Source organism: Scyliorhinus torazame, chromosome 24 (assembly GCF_047496885.1).
Source record: "Scyliorhinus torazame isolate Kashiwa2021f chromosome 24, sScyTor2.1, whole genome shotgun sequence".
Lineage (NCBI taxonomy): Eukaryota > Metazoa > Chordata > Chondrichthyes > Carcharhiniformes > Scyliorhinidae > Scyliorhinus > Scyliorhinus torazame.
The window spans coordinates 17327115-17345712 of record NC_092730.1 but is presented as its reverse complement, the minus strand read 5'-3'; the positions used below and the strand labels follow the sequence as shown (position 1 = coordinate 17345712).

Here is an 18598-nt window from a genome sequence, read left to right as displayed (position 1 = left end):
GCAGAGGCTGATGGGAAAATCAGCCAACAGGACTCAAACGGAAGGCTGCAGGTAAAACAGTGTATTCGCCTCTGGGGGAAGCCAGACTGATCAAATCATGCAGCCATTAACATCACAACAATCCAGCCATCTGCAAAGTGAACAGCCATCCCCGGGAACAATTGCTATACATTAGCATTTGTAAAGCTACTCCAGACCTCTCGGCACCAAGAGGGGCTGACACAAAGAAAGGTGGGCAACCACCCCCCCGATCAAGGAATGCCCCATTATTGGAGCATATCGAACCGAGTGATTGGGACCAAGTCCAATCACTTGGAACCAGGGTCAAGGTCCGCCCCGAGAGGCGGGAAGCCCCTAGGAGCTATAAAAATAGGGGCCAAGTTCAGATCGACCCTTCTCTTCCTGCTCGCAACCTTTGCAAGAACCTTCGATTAAGATCAAGTAAGTTTGACTCCAGCGATCGCTACCCGATAGACGCTCCTAACCATCGACCTGTATCAGCCTTTGAATCCCGCGGGCTCAGGACCAAAATGAAAGACCATTCGTTTCCCTGACCTGGTGGCCATTCCTAAAGTTAAGTATTGGCCTGTTAGGTATAGGTATTAGTCTAGAAGTAGCATTATTGTATAAGTATTAATTGCTGTATATAATAAATGACCGTTGATTTAATTCTTACTAAGCGGTGTGTTGCATTATTAATCATAACTTGAGCTTGAACCAGGTGGCGGTATCAGAAAGATACCTGGCGACTCGTGAGCAAAGGTGACAGAATTAGAGGTAATAAACGAAGGCTAATAAGAGCAACATTTTGGCGACATCCTGACGGGACCCGATCTAGAAGTGGAAAACCACACCGGGAGAACCCAAGAAATTTTGAATTAGAATCCAATCGGAAACAAAAACAAAAAAAAACCCACAAGTGTTCAAGCGGTTCTGGTTAATAAGTCACAATTCGGAAGTGTGTGTATGCATGCGTAACTAACAGGGTTATAAGGTAAAACTGATAGATTTTGTTGCGTCAAAACTGTCGGCAGTCTGTATTTTCGGAAATTAGTGCAAGCCGTACCCGCATCTACGACATCACCTGAGCCCCCTGTTCTAAATTTGAACGTAACGAGCAGATAAGAGAGATGGCCATGCAGGAAATGCAGGCAATGCAACGCCTCATGAACCCCGAAGAATTTGCGGTCGCACCGATCAGCGGCATTAAAGTGGGACAGTGTCCCATTTGGGAAGTGGATTTCTGCAGGGCAAAGGATGGCCCGTGTGGAGCGGTTTCTGTAATAACGACGACTCCGGTCCCGGAAGTATAGGGCATACTTGGTGGGAGAACCTGAGTGAGATCCATAAGAAAAGCTTAGCAAAAGCGCGCAAGCCGATGGCAATCGCGTCCTGTCTGGCACAATTGCGAGGCACAGAGGAGGTCGTCAGGACGCTCGGAAAAGAAATAGAGGGCATACATCGTATGAGTAAAATCGATGTATGCGAGATGGAAAAGGAAAACCTGGAATTGAAAAGGCAGTTAGAAGCCAAGGACGAAGAGGTGGCTGACGCCAAACGGGGTCACCAGTCTTGTCTGCCGCATTTAAGCAGTTTTCAATCCCAGTATGAGAAGGCTTATCAGGACACGCAGCGTGCAGTCCTGGTTAAGAAAGAGACGGAGAAGCAGGTGGAGACACTACAGAAGCAATGTAGTGATCTCAAGGCAGCCTTGAGAGCGCTCCACGCTGCAACCACGGAACAAAGGCAGAGTACCTTAGATCATGCAAAGTGCCGAAATTGCAGACCTGCAAGCAATGCTTTCTGTCCAGAAGGGATTCCAAGACACCTTTGGGGAATGTTTAGACCAGGAAGACGGCCCTGATTGGGAAGAACTGCAAGAGACAGCGCAGAGATATGTTCAGGGAGCATGTGCGCAGGGAAAACCCCAAAGGAGGAGAGCACCCCCACACAGCAGGGAATACAGGCTCCCATGAACCCTGTAACAACCCACCGCACCGCCACAGCAGACGAGGCGGAAGTCTTATATTCCACCCCCCTCACAGTGCCCCAATTACGGGACGCGTGTGCTAAAATCGCACCGTTCCTTCCCACTTCAGACCCACACCATTTCTTTGCCACCGTCAAACACCAGGCGACCATGTACGGCCTGGATGAGAAAGAGCAGGTAAAGCTCACGGTCCTCAGCTTAGACCCATCGGTCGCAGCAGCCCTCCCCGACCCACAGAATGTAGGAGGAGGCACCCTTGCAGAAATGCATACCGCGATCCTGGATGCGATCGGGTACAACCGGGGCGACCCCGTAGACGGTCTAAATAAGTGCAGACAGAAAAAGTCTGAACACCCCACAGCGTTCGCAGGACGCTTGTGGATTCACTTTGAAGCCGTTTTCGGCAATGTAGACCGTGCCCATTTGTCCCCAGACAATATGGCCAAGTGGACCCGCACCCTTATCTCCCATGCCACGGAAGCAGGACAGAATGCCTGTAGCAATTATGACCCCTCGGAGGAGGCTCATAATGAGAAGTGGGTGGTCAAAAGATTGTCCCGCGTTTGGGAACAAGCGGCTCACGGTAAACCCGCAGCTAGAACCCCCGAGGAAAAACAAGCCGCCGCAGACGTGCAGGCAGTAAGAACCACTCTCTACAACCCCGCCTGGGTAAACGAGGGAAAGAGCAGCCCCCCAGCAAAACCGCAAGAATGCTACAATTGCGGACAGTTGGGACATTTTGCCAAAGAATGCAAGGCCCCTAAAAAACCACAGAGAGCCCAACAGACAGGCACTCTCAATAAGAAAAAGGCAGAGCCCATACATAGCGTTAGCGCCTAGTCCGATCAGACAGACTTGACCGGAACGGACTGACGGTGTACAGGCTCCCCCAGCTGGGTCTGCGATACCCTTTGGGATAGGTCAGGACGACCCGTAGTCGCAGCAGAGGTTAGGGGACAGCCGATCGAGCTTCTCTGGGACACAGGAGGGTCCCGCACCACCTTAAATTCCTCCACCCTTGGTAAGGACACGTGGCCCACCACAGCCACTATCACCCTCAGCGGCTTCACAGGCCACTCAGAGCAGGGACATATCACAACCCCTGTACCCATCCAGATCGGAACCATTAATACAAAACACCCCGTTGTTTTAGTCGACCTGCCCCCAACAGCAGAGCACATTTTAGGGATCGACTTCATGAATTGCCACCACCTATCTTTCTACCCAGTCAACCAGTGTGTCTGGAAGATGGTGAAATCCGCTAGAGCCCCCGCAACACTCACCATAGGGGACTATATGAACAAAATCAGCGCAGTGGGAGAGTTTTGGTTCAACCCCACCACACACAGCACGGACCGACAGGTTAGGGCAGTCCTGCAAAAAAACAGGGCAGCATTCGCGACCCACAAACACGACTGTGGACGGATGACTGGCTCCGTACAAATAACAGGACCGGACCCTAGACCCCAAAAGCAGTACGGATTCCCCCTAGAAGCAGAGGGAGAAATCCTAAAGGTTATAAAAAGTTTATTAGAGCAGGGCGTCCTAAGATCGGTAGCCTGAACTAATAATGCCCCGATTTGGCCAGTAAGGAAGCCCGACGGATCATGGCGCTTGACCATAGATTATCGGGAACTCAATAAAGTCACCCCTGCAGCAGCCCCCACCGTTGCAACAAGTCCCGAGACCATGCTCAAACAGGGACTCCATGCCCGATATTTCATGGTTTTGGACGTCAGTAATGGGTTCTGGTCCATTCCATTGGCAAAGGCGTGCCAGTATAAATTTGCCTTCACTTTCCGAGCGCAGCAATACACGTGGACATACCTGCCACAAGGCTTCCACAACTCCCCCTCCATTTTCCACCGACAGCTGGCAAATGGACTAGCGAAACTTTCTCGCCCCGAATGTCTGGTACAGTACGTAGACGACCTACTACTGCAGACAGCCACGAAGGAAGAGCACATTGAGCTTCTGTCCGAACTCCTGGAATTACTACATTCCATTGGCTGTAAAGTCGACCCCAAAAAGGCCCAGATATTGGAAGAAAAAGTGGTGTATTTGGGTACAACTATCACACACGGCAAACGCGAGATCGAGCACAAAAGAATTGCCTCGATCGCTAAATTGCCCCTTCCCCAGAACGTTTCAGCCCTCCGGTCGTTTTTAGGACTGGTTGGCTACTGCCGAAACCACATTGACGGTTTCGCCAGCAAGGCAGCGCCCCTCTCAGACCCCCTAAAGAAAGGAGCCCCCTGGGAATGGCTTCCGCAGCATACGGATGCTGTGGAATCATTAAAACAGGCGCTCATAGCCGCCCCCGCACTACAAGTTCCAGACCCGCTTTCCCCTTTCGCCATAGAGGTAGCGACCACAGACCGCACCCTTTCGGCCGTGCTCCTGCAGGAACGGCACGACCAGCTAAGACCCGTGACTTATGCCTCCCGTATTTTAGACGCTGTGGAGCAGGGATTCTCAGCCTGTGAGAGGCACCTGCTCGCAGTTCTCTGGGCAGTCCAGTACTTCTCATACATTACCGGACTGAACCCCATCACCATTTTGACCCAGCACACCCCCACCCAACTTTTACTAGACGGACGACTTAAAGACGGTACCGTCAGCCAAATCCGAGCTGCTAGGTGGACCCTTCTCTTACAAGGACGGGACATCACAGTCAAACGGACCAAAACACACACATACCTAGCGGACAATCTACAGTACCCCGGAACCCCCCATGAGTGTGAAATCATCTCGCCCCACCATAATACAGGCCCCTTTATAGCTAAAACACCCCCCAGAAAACTAGCCACTCCATCTCAGAGCCCCCCTCACCCGGACACGTGTGATCCCATTAGGATCTATGTGGATGGATCTTCCACAGTCCTGGATGAGCAACGCATAACAGGTTGTGGGATTTATGTGGAGGACGCGCAGGGACGCGCCCTCGAGGAAATCGCATTAAAATTACCCGGACACTTAGGCGCGCAGGCAGCAGAGCTTGCGGCCATCGCTTACATTGTAGAGCACCCAGATTCCTTCCCCAGCCCAGCAGACATATATTCAGACAGTCTATACGTCTGCAACAGCCTCACTGAATTTCTGCCCCTCTGGGAAACAAGAGGATTTGTTTCCGCGGATGGGAAACCCCTCCCCTCAGCCCCATTACTCCGCCATATTTTGCAAAAAGCCAAAGACCGGACCTTTGGCATTATAAAAGTCCGCAGCCACCATCGTTCCTCCTCCTCCCCCCCCCCCCCCCGGAAATGTAAAGGCCGACGCGCTGGCTAAGGCAGGATCCAGGCATGGGTACTTTTAGAAGCCCCCCGAAAGCCCACCAGTGAGTGCGCCAGTGAGTGCAGTTCAGGTCGTGCAGATTAGGATCGAAGATCTAGTAGAGGCCCAGAAGCAGGATAGCGCTCTCACTGAAATCGTAAAAGGGAAGTTTCCAGCCTCATACGAGAGGTACAGAAATGCAATAACCACACATGACGGTGTGGTGCTAAAGGACACCCTTTATGTAGGTCCTGAGCAGGATTGGAACCAAATAATCTGTTTATTCCATGATGGTCATGGACACCAGGGACTCGAACCCACCGCAGCCCACCTCAAACAGCTTTGTTGGTGGCCTAATCTCAAAGAGGATGTATCCCATTACATTGAGAACTGCCTCATCTGCGCTCAGAACAACCCAGATAGATACGCCAAAAAGGCACAACTCAGCCACACCCGACCCGTTAACGGCCCCTGGACTAACCTCCAGATCGATTTTATAGGTCCATTGCCCCCTTGCAGGAATGGCTATAAATATGTTCTGGTGGTCATAGACACTTTTACAAAGTGGGTGGCAGCATTTCCAGCCCGCACCAACACCGCGAAAACCACAGCCAAGATCCTAACCCACCACATCTTTACAAGATGGGAACTCCCCCGCAGTATTGAGTCGGACCAAGGTTCTCACTTTACGGGACGGGTCATGCAGAACGTCCTCACGATATTTGGCATCACCCAAAAATTCCACATTGCGGACCACCCACAGTCGAGTGGTATAGTGGAGCGCATGAATCGGACCCTAAAAACCACCCTTAGGAAAATGGTCCAGCAGAACAACACCACTTGGGATTCTGTCCTCCCCTTTGCGCTGATGTTTTTGCGTAACACTGTTTCCACCTCCACAGGTTACACCCCACACACCCTCATGACCGGACGCCCCATGAAAGGGACAGAGTACTTGTTGGGTTTAGACCTGACCAGCCCTGAAGTTACGGCCCTCACCCACGAGAAAGCCGTCGAGCAATTACTTGCGAATGTAAAAACGGCTCAGTTAGCAGCCGCTGTTAAACTGGGCACTAAAAGAAAACAGAGCAAGGCCTGTTTTGATAAGGCAGTACGTGCTACGGAGTATAATATAGGACAACAAGTGATGTTGTCTGTGAATAACCCCAGCACATTTCTGTCTCCGAAATACTCGGGTCCGTACTCCATTACGGATAAAGTTAGCCCATCGGTATACAAAATCAAATACCAAAATGGTAAGACTGCGTGGTTTCATATTAACCAGTTGAAGGTTTATGGAGCTCAGTCAAACCACGCCCACCACGTCATGCTTGACGCAGCAGACCACACCCCGCCCACAGCCCACGTAGCCACACCAACCCCCACCACGTCCAGCCCAGACACGGACTCGCCCTCGACTCCACCCCCAAAATCTACACCCCGCCCCGGAACGCCCACAGACTGCAGCAGCAGAGACAGCGACTGTGACTCCAACGATAGCCACAGCACGCCTCCCTCCTATCCCCATACAACTGGCCCCACACCCAGCGACTCCGAGTTCGACTCCAGTGATCCCTTCCTCATCACTTTCTTAAACAAACCACACCACCGACCACCGAACCACACGGACGACCCCGACTTTGTCCCCACACAACTTGACGAACGGCATTGGCACCGCGACAACTCCTACAGACTCGTCCGCAACGACGAGAGCAACCCCAACTCACACCACGCAGCCCTCTCAACATTAATTCACTCCAGAGTTTGGCACCCGGTAGAAGGGGACGACCCCGAGTCAGACCCCCAATCCGCCAACCCCTTTGCGACCCTGTTCGCAACAGAGAACTGAGGTGTCCACATGATGATTTAAAGGAGACACTTGGAGAAAAGTGTTGTCCTTCCTGATGGAACCTGCAGGATGTTTTACGTTGTTTGTATGTTTTGTTTAAGTGTTGTTCGTCCGACAGGAGAATTTTTCTCACCGTCACACACCCATTCACCTGACACTTTTTAGCTCTTTCCAACACCCCCACCGTGGCCAGACGCCTGTTCAGCGGTACCGACTTGTCCACAGATATCACAATGGTACCAACCTGTCCACAGATACCTGGTCAGCAGACCACACGCCCGTTCTGATTCGATGGTAGAAGCACAGCACTAGCTTTTCAGCTGGCACTGGTTCAAGTGCCAGATGCCCGATCTGATTTGACGGGAGAATCCCAGCAGCAACCCCACCATGATGACTACATTTTTGCCCGTTCTTGTCGGTTGCTCAGGCAGTGGAGAAACGGCGTGAGACCCGCCCTGCCTGGGGACCCCCCCCCCCCCCGTTGGTCAAAAACGCTCGGGTAGGGGAGATACGGTATTGGTAGCCGTCCTACCCGGGGACTCCATCCAAATCTTACCCGTCGCGGCCCATACGCACCTCATTCGACCTTTTCCTTTCAAAAACAGTTTTATTTATTTAGGCAACCTTTGGGTTGCCGCCAAATGCTATTTACATCCAGGAACATTTGGATGATAAACTTAGCACTGGTCCGCCATTGGGAAGTGTGCCGTGTCCTAACATTTGTTTTGGGGGGAAAAAAAATGAGGGAGTCACATAGAGTGACTTAAGGGAATTATTGGCCCCAAGAAGGACAGACACACTAACACACCGGATATTATACCAAGGCAGTTACAGATACTATGCTTGTTTTACAGAACTCCAGAAGCTCCAGGACCGGAGAAAACAGAGAACACAAAGAAAGAAAAAGAAGGAGGACAGCCATGAGGACTTCTTTCATCGTGATCAACATATTTTATTTGGACATTTGGTTGCGCGGGAACGCGGACCCCATTACTCCAAACCCCCCTACCGTTAATATTTCACTGCCCCACAGTACCGAGGGCCCAGTCATTAGCCACGCTGCATTATCCTGGTGTGCCAAGTTCATAACTTGGTACTCCCTGTCGTACGTTATTGAAGCACTATTAGCATTGGCAATACTCTGCTGTGCAGTGCAGACAATGCGTCTCCGCAAATGGCGAAGGAGAGCGTACCGCGCTCGAACCCCGGTATATCGGATCCGATCCCCTATATTCGGTTATGACCAGACCCCCGCGACCTATAATACAAAAATAAAGAACAAGCACTTGCGTTTTCCTGTAAATAAAAGATGTACAAAACTACCTGTAACAAGAAAAAAAAAATGTATGACCCTGAGCTTGACTGCCAAGCCAGGGAAGAATATATGGAATGTTATGATTGTTGTATGTTTTAGAGAGATAGGATTATGCAATGCTTGATGAGTGTATTTAGGTAAAATTAGAGGCTCCAAGTTTTTATTTTTTTAGATACATGCCCCTGCCTGACATAGCGCCCTCAAGAATTGTTTAGGTAAATTTTTGTGCATAGCTAGGGTCAGAATAGTGGCCATGTAGGAGGTGTCCCCCCACCCCCGGTCAGGGAACGGAAAGGACAAAATTTATGTGATCCTTCACGCTTCGCGTTAGGATCACAAGGAGGACCTGTAGCCACCTAAAATGGCCGATTCCCTATTAATTTGGCCAAAACACGATTTAAAACGGCTAACCGAAAAGGCTGATGGGAAAAGCAGCCAACAGGACACAAACGGACAGCTGCAGACAGAATAGCGTATTCGGCTCTGGGGAAGTCGGCCCAGATCGATACTCAAGACCATTAGCAGCACATCAACCCAGACATCTGCAGTTTAATCGGCTATCCCCGGGAACAATTGCAACATATTAGCAGTTGAATGCCGGGCCAGACCTCTCGGCGCCAGCAGTGGCCGAAACAAAGACAGGTGAACGACCACCCCCCGATCGAGGAATCGCCCCATTATTGGAGCATATCGAACCCAGTGATTGGGAACAAGTCCAATCACTTGGGACTCAGGGTCAAGGGCCGCCCCGAGAGGCGGGAAGCCCCTGGGCCCTATAAAGTGAGGGGCCAAGTTCAGATCGCTCTCTCTCTCCCTTCTTCTGCTCGCCACCTTCGCAAGAACATCGACCAGAAACTGTAAGTTTGACTCCAGCGATCGCTACCCGATAGAGAGTCCTAGCCATCGACCCGTATCAGCCTTTTGAATCCCGCGGGCCAGATCCAATTCGATAAGCCATTCGTTTCCCTGACCTGGTGGGCCCTCCTAAAGTTAAGTATTGGCCAGTAGTGGTAGGCTTCGATATAGATAGTAGGATTATTGTGTAAGCATTAATTGTTGTATATAATAAATGATCGTTGTTTTAACTCTTACTAAGCGGTGTGCTGACTTATTAATCATAACTCGAGCTTGAACCACGTGGCGACTCGTGAGCAAAGGTGACATAATTAGAGCTAATAAAACTAAGGCTAAAAAGAGCAACACCGCGTTTCGCAGAGCGATCGCCAGGGGTTCAATTGCCAGGGCGAACAAGAGCGGGGACAGCGGACAGGCCTGCCTTGTGCCTCTGTGCAGCTGGAAGTATTCAGAGCTGGCGGTGGTGCTCCTGACGCTCGCCTTGGGGGCGTTGTACAAGAGAATTTGTCCACGAGGTGAATCCTGTCCCTAAACTGCTCCAGCACCACGAGGAAGTACTCCCACTCGACTCATGCCTTTTCTGCATCCAGGGAGACGGTCACCTCTGGTGTTCTCTCCCGGGGGGGGGGGGGGGGGGTTTATTATTACATTCAGCAGCTGCAAGATGTTTGTAGTTAGCTGCCTACCCTTGACAAAGCCCGTCCGGTCCTCTGCGACCACCTCTGGTACGCAGTTCTCCAATCTCTTGGTGTCCAGATCCTGCCCGGGCATGCCCCCCCCCCCCACCCCCGGCCCGGCGATGTTGAATGTCGGGAATCCCGTTACGTCACTGGCATGAGGTGAGGGGGCGGAGACATTCGCGTCGGGACTCCCTGCCGACGTGTAGCACGTTTCGAGGAGCCTCTCTCGCGCGGCTAGGCCCCTCCCGTTGCCCGGCGCGAACGGGGCGCGCCGCACCCCGGCCCGCGAGCGAGCCAGCGTCGTCAGGCCTACCTCACCGGCGATCGCCGCCTTCAGCTCGGAGCTGTCAAAGACCCCAGCCGTCCGTGCGCACCTTTGTCTCGTGTTCGGTCCTGTACCCCGGCGTCACGTTGAGATGCCGGAGGTGCCACTGGGGTGAGGAGTACACGCGGCATCTCTCCGGCCGCTGGTCCCGGTCCAGGGGGGTGTAAACCCAGAGAACCTCCTCCAGCGGCAGCTCCCTGGCGTCGCGAGCACCCTCCGAACCATTCCCTCCTAAAGGAATCCGACACCGGTGACCAGGCACGGCAGCCACAAAGCTCTGGAGCAGGTCATGGGAGGCCAACGGTAGAACTGGCAAGACTGTCAAAAGAAGGTGGATGATTTGGAATTTTCCCATGCCGCCAACCACCTCCAGGATGTCAGCAAATCCCACGGCTGTGAAGGGCAGAGTGAGTTATTTGCAGAGAGTCAGCTATTGCTGGGTGCAGAGGACATTCGAGCGCAGACTATATAAAGCTTAACCTGATGAATGGAGGGTTACGTTGTCACTCTAAAGTGCAAATCTTTGAGGCATTTACTGGCCAATGGTATACTTGCAACGAGCAGTTAGGAAGATCGCAAGATATTTACAGATAGCCCGATGGGGCTGGAGGAGCTGGTTAAGGGATTGGGGAGCGAGCAGGCGGGGAAGGCCCCGGGACCGGATGGGTTCCCGGTTGAATTTTATAGGAAGTATGTGGATCTCTTGGGCCCGTTGTTCCGTGCTCATTCATTCATCCAGAAAAACCCTGCGTCCCTCTGACCGACTTAACTAATTGTTCAATGATTACTCAGGATTCGCCTCCATCAGCTTACTTGGAAACCCATTCAGCACAATTCAGTCCTCAAGTCACCTCCCGCTGGTTGGAACCCTGAGACCTTTAACCCCTGTTTGGCTGGAAGCAGTATTGTAGATTTAACCTTTTCAAAGCTATTTCGAGTCTCGGCGATCTGCACGGACGTCGCCTGTTCAACCAAGGGTCGCAAGTTTCTCCCGTTGCCCTCTTCCACAGTCTCGTTTATTCATAATAATACGCAAAAGTACTTTTTCAAATTTGATTTTTACAGGATGTGGGAGTCGGTGGCTATAGGTCCAGCAACTATTGCCCATCGAGAAGGTGGCGGGTGAGCCGCCATCTTGAACCCGCCGCAGTCCCCGTGTGGTGTAGGTACACCCACCGTGCTGTTAGGGAGGGAGTTCCCAGGATTTTGACCCCAGCCACAGTGCAGGAACGGCCGATATATTTCCGAGTGGGGATGGCGAGCGGCTCGGAGGGGGGGAGCTTGCAGGCGGGGGTGTTCCCCGTGCGTCTGCTGCTGCCCTCGTCCTTCTGGACGGTAGAGGTGGCGGGTTTGGAAGGTGCTGTCGAAGGAGCGAGTGGCCCGCGGGGCGTCTTGTAGGCGGTGCGCACGGCTGCCGCTGTGCGTCGGGGGGTGGAGGGAGTGAATGTTTGTGGATGGGGCGCCGATCAAGAATTGTCCTGGATGGTGTCGAGCTTCTCGAGTGTCGTTGGGAGCTCCTGACTTGAGCCTTGCGTAATTATTCTGCTTACAGTGCAGATCACATCTACATTCACAAGCACCTCACTGTGCCATGTCAGCAGAGACTTAAACTGTGGCCTTTCCCCATTGACCCCTTGTAGCAAATGCCGCAAGTTTGAATACATCCCCCTCAGCACATAGTCCTGGCATCTTTTGTCAATCTGCAATGCTCAGTTTGCGACAGCTCCTTGCGTGAAGGACCGCAGCTATAAAGTTATTGAGAGAACCCAGCTATAAATAAGCGAGTTATTAGATGAAAAAGGGTGATTTCCCTATGAAGTAGGGATTAAAAATTAAAAACAGGGTTTAAATTAACAGCAGAGGCAAGAGTTTATAAAAATAAATTTAGAGTGCCCAATTCTTTTTTTTCCAATTGAGGGCCAATTTAGCGTGGCCAATTAACCTACCCTGCACATCTTTGGGTTGTGGGGATGATACCCACGCAGACACGGGGAGAATGTGCAAACTCCACACGGACAGTGACCTGGAGCCGGGATCAAACCGGTTTCCTCGGCACCGTGACGCAGCAGCGCGAACCACTGCGCCGCCCTTGCAGAGACAAGAGTTAAAAGGTTTATAAACCAGCCTGCGTGTAATTGTGTACTCAAGGACAACAACATCCTGTGGCATATTTTATAACAACTTGTCAAACTGAATCCTGGAAACTGAGTGAACACTATCTGCACCGCTCAGTATCCTCTTTGTTTAGCGGATGCGGATGAAAGGATGTTGTCCAGCATATGTGCTCAACATGCTTTCTGCTGGCTTTAGCTCTTTTAGGGTACAAATATTGGAACTACACAATTGGATCTTTCGTAATTCATTGGATTCACTCCAGCGTATCTCAGGTACAAGTAGCTTCTGCAATGGGCTGAAGATAGTTCTCCTGTTAATTGGTTCAGAGGTATCTTGCTAGACTCAGTCGCTTACTACCCAGAAATCGAAGGTAAATACTGCTTTAAATATTGGTGGATATCCTTAAATATCTCTCTATAACATTAATAATGATGTGAGATGCCGGTGTTGGACTGGGGTGGGCGCAGTAAGAAGTCTTACAACACCAGGACTGGTTTGAAATGCACAGGTTGAAAGACGTGGCTCTCTATCTTCATTTTAAAAGCTGTTTCCAGACGGCTTGGTAACTTAAAAGAGATAATTGCTCTCTGGAAGGAATTCAAACCTGCTGTTTGAAAAGGGGAACAAGAGTATCAATGACAAGTCTGATACCAGTAAGAATGCCGTGTGCTGGGCCACACCTTTGAAAAGGGGATTCTGGTTTATTTGGATTTTGTTATTGAATTGGAACAGTTAAGGGGGAATTCACTCAGGGTTGAGTATAAGAATTGGCAAGTCATGCTGCAGCTGTTGAGTAGTAAGAATTGGCAAGTCATGCTGCAGCTGTATAGAACCTTAGTTAGGCCACACTTGGAGTATAGTGTTCAATTCTGGTCGCCACACTACCGGAAGGATGTGGAGGCTTTAGAGAGGGTGCAGAAGAGATTTACCAGGATGTTGCCTGGTATGGAGGGCATTAGCTATGAGGAGCGGCTGAATAAATTTGGTTTGTTCTCACTGGCATGACGGAGGTTGAGGGGCGACCTGATAGAGGTATACAAAATTATGAGGGGCATAGACAGAGTGGATAGTCAGAGGCTGTTCCCCGGGGTACAGGGGTCAATTACTAGGGGGCATAGGTTTAAGGTGCGAGGGGCAAGGTTTAGAGGAGATGTACGAGGCAAGTTTTTTACACAGAGGGTAGTGGGTGCCTGGAACTCGCTGCCGGAGGAGGGGGTGGAAGCAGGGACGATAGTGACATTTAAGGGGCATCTTGACAAATACATGAATAGGATGGGAATAGAGAGATACGGGCCCCGGAAGTGCGGAAGATTTTAGTTTAGTCGGGCAGCATGGTCGGCGCAGGTTTGGAGGGCCGAAGGGCCTGTTCCTGTGCTGTACTTTTCTTTGTTCTACATAGATTACTGTAGCTGAGTGGGGTCGTTATGTTTGTAGTTGATAAAAATTCTTGCTGTGAGTGTTTATTTAATTGTGAACTAAATTCTTAGAATAAAGCTTGTTTTTGATTGAAAGCGCCCAAGAACTCAGCTGACTAACACCTGAAAGGCAGGAACTTGTGCTCCTCGTAACCTTAATCGCTAAACAGTTGTAGGTCAGGTGAACTTCATGATATACTATGGGGTTTTCGACACCATGGCCCATAGTGTTGAGAGAGCGGTTCACAATGCACACAGGATCATGGGCCTCATAAATAGAGGCATTAAGTACAAAGGCCGGGAGGTTATGTGAAAACTTTAGAAAGCTCCGGTTCGGCCCCAGTTGAAAGGTTTGCGTCCAGTTCGGGTCATCCACACTTTCGGGACGGTAACCTCGAGAGACAGAGAGGGGGGGTGCAGAGGGAGATCCGCTCAGAATGGTCCGGAGATGAGGGGATTTTAGCTCCGAGGTTCGGCTCGTAGGATCATAGAATTTACAGTGCAGAAGGAGGCCATTCGGCCCATCGAGTGTGCACCGGCCCTTTGGAAAGTGCGCCCCACTCAAGCCCACACCTCCACCCTATCCCCATAATCCCACCTAACCTGCTTGGACACGAAGTGCAATTTATCACGGCCAATCCAACCTCCACGTCTTTGGACTGTGGGAGGAAACCGGAGCACCCGGAGGAAACCCACGCCGACACGGGGGGAGAACGTGCAAACTCCGCACGGACAGTGGCCTGAGCCCGGGAATCGAACCAACAGATTTAAAGTTTTTGGGCAAGGTGGGGAGGATGTGAAGACCAACTTTATTACCCAATGAGTGGGGGTGGAAGCGGAGACGATAAATGATTCCCAAAGGAAATTGGTTGGGCGGGGGGGTCGAGGGGAATAAACCCGCCGGGATGTGGGGAGGGGCGTGGGGCTGACTGAATCGGTGTGCAGAGAGCCAGCATGGAGCCCATGGGCCGAATGGACTCCTTGCCATCCTGCCAAGTGGTTTGCACTCCAATACGGTCATGATTTTAGGGTGGCACGGCGGCACAGCGATTAGCACTGCTGCCTCACGGCGCCGGTTACCCGGGTTCCATTCCGACCTCGGGTGACTATCTGTATGGAGTCTGCATGTTCTCCCCTCCGTGTCTGGCGTGTTTCTTCCGGGTGCTCCGGTGTCCTGACAGTCCAAAGGTGTGCAGGTTAGGTGGATTGGCCAGGCTAACATTGCCCCTTAGTGTCCAAAGGTTTGGTGGAGTTACGTGGATGGGGCAGGAGAGCGGGTCAGTGCAGACTTGATGGGCCGAATGGCCTCCTTCTGCACTGTAGGGATTCTGTGACCCCACGACGCTCACACTCTTTGCCTTTAGCTGGGACCATCGTCCGCAAACCGGGCAGCACGGTAGCCTTGTGGATAGCACAATTGCTTCACAGCTCCAGGGTCCCAGGTTCGATTCCGGCTTGGGTCACTGTCTGTGCGGAGTCTGCAGATCCTCCCCGTGTGTGCGTGGGTTTCCTCCTGGTGCTCCGGTTTCCTCCCACAGTCCAAAGATGTGCAGGTTAGGCGGATTGGCCGTGATAAATTGCCCTTAGTGTCCAAAATTGCCCTTAGTGTTGGGTGGGGTTACTGGGTTATGGGGATAGGGTGGCGATGTTGACCTTGGGTCGGGTGCTCTTTCCAAGAGCCGGTGCAGACTCGATGGGCCGAATGGCCTCCTTCTGCACTGTAAATTCTATGATAATCTATGAAAATGCAATCTCCAATAAATCCCCGTAAGGCTGAAGAAAATATACTTGCATCTAGCTGTCGCCAATACACGTTCATAGTCCAGACAATCTTCCAAAATGGCTCAGTAATTAATCAAATAATGGATCCATTCAATGCAATTGTTAGTTGCTTCATATGAGTTTAATACTATTGCATCGAAACTTGTGATGGGCAATCAAATAATATTTGGTCGACGTTTACCTCACAGGTAAGAACATTTCCCCTAACTGTCTCTCTTCCTAGTCCCTTGGGGAGACCTACCAAGGGAATGTAGAGATTGATGTCCTTCCTTCAATCCAAAATGGCCTTTTAACCGTTCAGACATTGGCAGAAATGTGGCGAGCACAAACATTATTTCTTAAAAGTCAACGAAAGAGTCGGAAATCTGGATTGAGATGTCTAAGTGTATCGGTCTTCCTTTCGGATTTGAGGAATTTGTGTGAGTGCCTTTAAGAAAAGGGTGTTTAAGAAATGTACCTTTAAGAAATGGGTGTTTATCAGTGATGTCAGAGTGTGGGTGGAGCTAGGCTGTCTGTCAGCTTTTTACTTTTGTTTTAGGCTGTTTGCTGCAGGGTGTGTTTTAGTTTCGTTTTCTGTGTTGGAGCTGAAGCCAGACAGAGCAGGTGTACTGCTGTTCTCTCTGCCATGAAAAGACTATCTCTTGATCATTTGGTGAATTCAGAATTATAAATGTTCTCAGTAGTGAATGTAAACCTAATGTGCTTCTGTTAAAAGGTGTTTCTTTTGTCTTCTGGATGTTGTTTGGGAAGTTATTAAGGATTACTTAGTGTTGTATTCTTTGGGGGTTGTATTTGAATTGATGGTTGCTAAGATGTTCACTGTATGTTTTAAAAAGGTTAACTTGAGTTCATAGAATAAACATTGTTTTCCTTTAAAAAATACTTTTCCATTTCTGCTGTCCCACACCTGTAGAGTGCGCCATGTGCTCCCCATACCACAATCTATTAAAAGTTATGGGTCAGGTGAACTCCATGATACACTTTGGGGTTCTCTAAACCCTGGCCCGTAACAAATTGGGGGCTCGTCCGGGATAAAAGTCTATCTATTCGATTGGCTTAGTGAACTAAAAGACAGTGAGGGGTGAGCATATTGTGGTTGCTTATCAGGTGTGGTATTCTAGTTTAAGTGGGGGGTGTATTGAGGACAATGGCTCTTTCAGACGCTCTGAAGTTTTTGGGGGTGGAGATGGTCACACGCAGTACCTTACAGACAGAGACTAAAAGCAGACTGTTAGATTTGGCAAAAACATTGCAGTTAACATTACCTGATGAAATGCAAAAAGATGAGGTAATTATGGCGGTGGTTAAGCATTTAAAGTTGCCTGAGATACACTTTGACTCATTGGAAATGGCAAAAATTCAGTTACAAATTAAACAAATGGAACATGAGAAAGAATGAAAGCAGTTTGAATACGAGAGACAGGAAAAAGGAAGAGAGCGAGAAAGAGATAGAGAGGAACAAGGAAGAGAGAGAGGACAAAGAAAAGGAGAGAGAAGAAAGGAGAGAAAAAAGAATAGCCCTAGCAGAACAAAAAGAAAGAGAAAGGGAGGTACAGATCAGGGAAAAAGATAAAGAGAGAGAGTTTGCACTTCAGAAAATGGCCATGAAACATGACAGTCAGTTAAAATTGACAGACGTAAAGGGAAACATACAGTTGGAAGATAGTGATGAGGATAGTGAGAAAGAGCGTCATAGTCGAAGGCTTGGTGGGGATCTATTTAAATATGTCCAAGCATTGCCAAGGTTTGACGAGAAGGAGGTGGAAGCCTTTTTCATTTCATTTGAGAAGGTAGCTAAACAAATGAAATGGCCACAGGACATGTGGGTATTACTGATTCAAACAAAGCTGATAGGTAGGGCGAGTGAAGTGTTTGCATCACTACCGGAGGAGGTATCTGGGACGTTTGAGGAGGTGAAGAAATCCATCTTAAGTGCATATGAACTAGTGCCTGGAGCTTACAGACAAAGGTTTAGAAATTTAGAGAAAGAGAATTTGGTCAAACATACATGGAGTTTGAAAGGCTCAAACAGAGTAATTTTGATAGGTGGATAAGGGCTTTGAAAATAGACCAAACGTATGAAGCTCTCAGAGAAATTATACTTTTGGAGGAGTTTAAAAATTCAATTCCTGATGTAGTGAGAACTCATGTGGAAGAGCAGAGGATTAAAACTGCGAGATTAGCAGCAGAAATGGCAGATGATTATGAATTAGTTCATAAATCAAAGTTTGGTTTATGCATGTTTCAGCCTGTGAGGGATAGAAACTGGGGACATGAGAAATACTCAAGTGGTAGAGGCAAAGGTAATCTGATGGGAGATAATAAGGAGAGTGTACCTCAGACTAAAAAAGAAATCCAGGAGGGTGGAAAAGAAATGAAAAGTTTCAAATGTTTTCACTGGAATAAACTAGGCCGTGTAAAGTCACAGTGTTGGTGGTTGAAGAAAAGCACTGGGAAGGCTGATGTGGTAAAACAGGATAAGACAGTGGGGTTTGTTAAAGTGGTAAAGGAATGCCCAAGGGAAGCGAAGGAGGTGCAAAAGATTGTACAGCCTGATCAAGAGGTGATTGATAAGAAAGTGCCAGATGTCTTTAAAGAATTTAATTGTGTGGGTAAAATTTACTCATGTGTATCATGAGGACCAGGTAAAGAAGTCACAATTTTAAGAGATACGGGAGCTAGTCAATCTTTAATGGTAAGAGATGAGGAGTTATGTAGTTTGGGAAGAATATTGCCAGAAAAGGTAGTAATATGTGGAATTCAGGGTGAGAGGAGTAGTGTTCCATTATATAAAGTAAGGTTCGAAAGTCCAGTGAAGCGTGGTGAAGTGATGGTAGAGTAATAGAGAAACTATCTTGTCCAGGAATACAGTTTATCTTGGATAATGATATAGCTGGATCGCCGGTGGGAGTGATGCCTACTGTGGCTGATAAGTCAGTGGAAAATCAGACAACTGAAGTGTTGAAGGACGAATATCCTGGGATTTTTCCAGATTGTGT

At 49.6% G+C, this 18598-nt stretch overlaps 1 long non-coding RNA gene and 1 pseudogene across 1 annotated transcript in view; one reads left to right on the top strand and one right to left on the bottom strand.

The window, feature by feature from the left end:
* Positions 1-15191, bottom strand: part of LOC140400174 (solute carrier family 22 member 6-like) — a 33481-nt pseudogene extending 18290 nt beyond the window's left edge.
* Positions 1-18598, top strand: part of LOC140399944 (uncharacterized) — a 220487-nt gene that overhangs the window by 198751 nt on the left and 3138 nt on the right. The gene's annotated exons all lie outside the window — the stretch shown is intronic.